This window comes from Salmo salar, unplaced genomic scaffold, assembly GCF_905237065.1.
Source record: "Salmo salar unplaced genomic scaffold, Ssal_v3.1, whole genome shotgun sequence".
Taxonomy (NCBI): Eukaryota; Metazoa; Chordata; class Actinopteri; order Salmoniformes; family Salmonidae; genus Salmo; species Salmo salar.
The window spans coordinates 177,501-183,409 of record NW_025547624.1 but is presented as its reverse complement, the minus strand read 5'-3'; positions in this window follow the sequence as shown (position 1 = coordinate 183,409).

Genomic DNA, 5,909 nt, shown 5'->3' with positions numbered 1-5,909 from the left:
GCTCCAATTTCCAATGATAGGCGTGGCGCGAATTACAAATTCCTCAAAAATACAAAAACTTCAATTTTTCAAGCATATGACTATTTCACAGCATTTTAAAGACAAGACTCTCCTTTAACCTGTTGGGTCTAGGGGGCAGCATTTGCACGTCTGGATAAAAAAAATGTACCCGATTTAATCTGGTTACTAATCCTACCCAGTAACTAGAATATGCATATACTTATTATATATGGATAGAAAACACTCTAAAGTTTCTAAAACTGTTTGAATGGTGTCTGTGAGTATAACAGAACTCATTTGGCAGGCAAAACCCTGAGACATTTTCTGACAGGAAGTGGATACCTGATGTGTTGTATTGACTTTAAACCTATCCCATTGAAAAACACAGGGGTTTAGGAATATTTTGGCACTTCCTATTGCTTCCACTAGATGTCACCAGCCTTTACAAAGTGTTTTGAGTCTTCTGGAGGGAGATCTGACCGAACAAGAGCCATGGAACGATGATGTCCCATTAGACACCTGGCGCGCGAGTTCATGTTGGGTACCCTCGTTCCAATACGTTATAAAAGAGTATGCATTCGTCCACCTTGAATATTATTCATGTTCTGGTTAAAAAGGCCCTAATGATTTATGCTATACAACGTTTGACATGTTTGAACGAACGGAAATATATTTTTTCCCCTCGTTCATGACGAGAAGTCCGGCTGGCTTACATCATGTGCTAACGAGACGGAGATTTTTGGACATAAATTATGAGCTTTTTTGAACAAAACTACATTCGTTATGGACCTGTGATACCTGGAAGTGACATCTGATGAAGAGAATCAAAGGTAATGGATTATTTACATAGTATTTTCGATTTTAGATCTCCCCAACATGACGTCTAGTCTGTATCGCAACGCGTATTTTTCTGGGCGCAGTGCTCAGATTATTGCAAAGTGTGATTTCCCAGTAAGGTTATTTTTAAATCTGGCAAGTTGATTGCGTTCAAGAGATGTAAATCTATAATTCTTTAAATGACAATATAATATTTTACCAATGTTTTCTAATTTTAATTATTTAATTTGTGACGCTGACTTGACTGCCGGTTATTGGAGGGAAACGATTTCCTCAACATCAATGCCATAGTAAAACGCTGTTTTTGGATATAAATATGAACTTGATAGAACTAAAAATGCATGCATTGTCTAACATAATGTCCTAGGAGTGTCATCTGATGGAGATTGTAAAAGGTTAGTGCATCATTTTAGCTGGTTTTATGGTTTTGGTGACCCTGTCTTTGACTTGACAAAACATTACACACAACTCTTGTAAATGTACTGTCCTAACATACTCTAAATTTATGCTTTCGCCGTAAAACCTTTTTGAAATCGTAAAACGTGGTTAGATTAAGGAGATGTTTATCTTTCAAATGGTGTAAAATAGTTGTATTTTTGAAAAATTTGAATTTTGACAATTATTTGGATTCAAATTTGCCGCTCTTGAAATGCACCTGCTGTTGATGGAGTGCACCACGGGTGGCACGCTAGCGTCCCACCTAGCCCCAAGAGGTTAACTAACCACACTGTATGATTTCAAAAAGGCTTTACAGCGAAAGCAAAACATTAGATTATGTCAGCAGAGTACCAAGCCAGAAATAATCAGACACCCATTTTTCAAGCTAGCATATAATGTCACAAAAACCCAGAAGACAGCTAAATGCAGCACTAACCTTTGATGATCTTCATCAGATGACACACCTAGGACATTATGTTATACAATACATGCATGTTTTGTTCAATCAAGTTCATATTTATATCAAAAAACAGCTTTTTACATTAGCATGTGACGTTCAGAACTAGCATACCCCCTTCAAACTTCCGGAGGAATTTGCTAACAATTTACTAAATTACTCACGATAAACGTTCACAAAAAGCATAACAATTATTTTAAGAATTATAGATACAGAACTCCTCTATACACTCGATATGTCCGATTTTAAAATAGCTTTTTGGTGAAAGCACATTTTGCAATATTCTAAGTACATAGCCCGGCATCACGGGCTAGCTATTTAGACACCCGGCAAGTTTAGCACTCACCAATATCAGATTTACTATTATAAAAGTTTGATTACCTTTTGTTGTCTTCGTCAGAATGCACTCCCAGGACTGCTACTTCAATAACAAATGTTGGTTTGGTCCAAAATAATCCATCGTTATATCCAAATTGCGGCGTTTTGTTCGTGCGTTCCAGACACTATCTGAAAGGGTAAATAAGGGTCGTGCGCATGGCGCAATTCGTGACAAAAAAAATCTATATATTCCATTACCGTACTTCGAAGCATGTCAACCGCTGTTTAAAATCAATTTTTATGCCAATTTTCTCGTAAAAAAGCGATAATATTCCGACCGGGAATGTCCATTTAGCTAAACAGAGGAAAGTAAACAAAGCTTTCGGTCGACGCGGGCACGAGCCTGAGTCTCACCGTACTGTAACCAGCCACTACCTAAACGCGCTACTTTTTTTCAGCCAGAGCCTGCAAAGCCACGATTCAGCTTTTTACCGCCTTCTGAGAGCCTATGGCAGCCGTAGGAAGTGTCACGGGACAGCTAAGATCCTCACTCTTCAATAAACAGAGACAAGAAGAACGACACCTTGTCAGACAGGCCACTTCCTGCATGAAATGTTCTCAGGTTTCTGCCTGCCATATGAGTTCTGTTATACTCACAGACACCATTCAAACAGTTTTAGAAACTTGCATATTCTAGTTACTGGGCAGGAGTAGTAACCAGATTAAATCGGGTACGTTTTTTATCCAGCCGTGAAAATACTGCCCCCTAGCCATAACAGGTTAATGTTTTGTGTTAATTACATAATAATTATACATTTATGGATTGTTTTATGTAGCCTATTGTTTTCTATTTATTCAACCTGCCATCTACCCACCTGGGGACTGAGGGTTATGAGAGAACCCCCACATCACTAGCTTCTCTTTATTCAACCTGCCATCTACCCACCTGGAGACTGAGGGTTATAAGAGAACCCCCACATCACTAGCTTCTCTTTATTCAACCTGCCATCTACCCACCTGGGGACTGAGGGTTATGAGAGAACCCCCACATCACTAGCTTCTCTTTATTCAACCTGCCATCTACCCACCTGGGGACTGAGGGTTATGAGAGAACCCCCACATCACTAGCTTCTCTTTATTCATTTTACATTTACATTTTAGTCATTTAGCAGACGCTCTTATCCAGAGCGACTTACAAATTGGTGCATTCACCTATAATATCCAGTGGAACAACCACTTTACAATAGTGCATCTAAATCTGCCATCTACCCACCTGGGGACTGAGGGTTATGAGAGAACCCCCACATCACTAGCTTCTCTTTATTCAACCTGCCATCTACCCACCTGGGGACTGAGGGTTATGAGAGAACCCCCCCACATCACTAGCTTCTCTTTATTCAACCTGCCATCTACCCACCTGGAGACTGAGGGTTATGAGAGAACCCCCACATCACTAGCTTCCATGATCTGCAGCGTTGTAAAGATAAGGAGGGGACGACTGGGAGGCAGGTTGGCATTTGTTGTCATGAATCTTGCCCTGGAGGCAGGTTGGCATTTATTGTCATGAATTACATTTTACATTTTAGTCATTTAGCAGACGCTCTTATCCAGATCGACTTACAGTAGTGAATGCATACATTTCATAAAAAAAATGTTGTACTGGCCCCCCGTGGGAATCAAACCCACAACCCTGGCGTTGCACACACCATGCTCTACCAACTGAGCCACAGGTAAGAGTTGCCCAGGAGGCAGGTTGGCATTTATTGTCATGAATCTTGCCCTGGAGGCATGTTGGCATTTATTGTCATGAATCTTGCCCTGGAGGCAGGTTGGCATTTATTGTCATGAATCTTGCCCTGGAGGCAGGTTGGCATTTATTGTCATGAATCTTGCCCTGGAGGCAGTTCAGCAAAGTATTCCCTAGCTGGCACAGGCACAAAGTAATACAATCAGATTTTAATCCTAACCTCAACCACACTGCTAATCCTTCCCTTAAATTAAGACCATAAAACAACATTTTCCACAGCCAATTCTGACTTTGCAGCTGACATATCTAGAGAAAATCGCACAGTTCTGCCTACAGGTCAAGATTCATGACAAACGTCAACATGAGACAGGGAGAAGCAATGTAAAAATCAATAACGAAATTGTTTCCACTATTAACATGCTTTTTCTTGTTTCATGTATGTTTTATTATGAAAAGTACAATATAACCATGTATACTTGTACAACTATGGAGCGTATGTCCACATATAATTGTACAATTTGTTTTTCCAACATAAAAGACAAGAAATAATCACATTGGTATTTTAACAGTGTTATTGTAAGAGTTTAAATGTTTAAACAGAGGATACATCTAAAACAAGATAAAACAAGTGCAGTATGTTGTGAGAATGTTACTTTAACGTCGACTCATAACGTCACACTATAACTTCATGGGAGTCTTGTGGAAAGACTGCATGTTGTTTTGGGTGGATTGAGTGACGTCTTCATCAACATTTTGCAGAATATTCCGGTAATATTTTCACCTCTTGTCGGCTGCAGACATTCATAAGGAGTTCCAGTAGTTTATTTGCCATTTGCAGGTATTAAAAGTAATACATACATTGTAATTCCTTGTTGGAGCTCTCTCACATACAGGACAGTACATACCAGAGGAGGCTGCTGAGGGGAGGACGGCTCATAATAATGTCTGGAACAGAGTGAATGAAATGGAACACATGGAAACGTGTTTGATACCATTCCACTTATTCCACTCCAGCCATTACAAGCCTGTCCTCCCTAAATAAGGTCCCACCAACCTCCTGTGGTACAAACACAAAGAGTAAAATATAACATAATAAATGCAAAGTGGTAAAAGATCAGAAAAGGAACCAAAAGGTTCAGTCATGTTGTAATAGTCTGATGACAACAGTTTAGGTTGATGATTTAACAGGCAGATAGAACTGGGATAGAAGCTGTTCTAGAACCTGTGGTCCAGAAACTGATTTAACAGGCAGATAGAACTGGGATAGAAGCTGTTCTAGAACCTGTGGTCCAGAAACTGATTTAACAGACAGATAGAACTGGGATAGAAGCTGTTCTAGAACCTGTGGTCCAGAAACTGATTTAACAGACAGATAGAACTGGGATAGAAGCTGTTCTAGAACCTGTGGTCCAGAAACTGATTTAACAGGCAGATAGAACTGGGATAGAAGCTGTTCTAGAACCTGTGATCCAGAAACTGATTTAACAGGCAGATAGAACTGGGATAGAAGCTGTTCTAGAACCTGTGGTCCAGAAACTGATTTAACAGGCCGATAGAACTGAGATAGAAGCTGTTCTAGAACCTGTGGTCCAGAAACTGATTTAACAGGCAGATAGAACTGGGATAGAAGCTGTTCTAGAACCTGTGGTCCAGAAACTGATTTAACAGGCAGATAGAACTGGGATAGAAGCTGTTCTAGAACCTGTGGTCCAGAAACTGATTTAACAGGCAGATAGAACTGGGATAGAAGCTGTTCTAGAACCTGTGGTCCAGAAACTGATTTAACAGGCAGATAGAACTGGGATAGAAGCTGTTCTAGAACCTGTGGTCCAGAAACTGATTTAACAGGCAGATAGAACTGGGATAGAAGCTGTTCTAGAACCTGTGGTCCAGAAACTGATTTAACAGGCAGACAGAACTGGGATAGAAGCTGTTCTAGAACCTGTGATCCAGAAACTGATTTAACAGGCCGATAGAACTGGGATAGAAGCTGTTCTAGAACCTGTGGTCCAGAAACTGATTTAACAGGCAGATAGAACTGGGATAGAAGCTGTTCTAGAACCTGTGGTCCAGAAACTGATTTAACAGGCAGATAGAACTGGGATAGAAGCT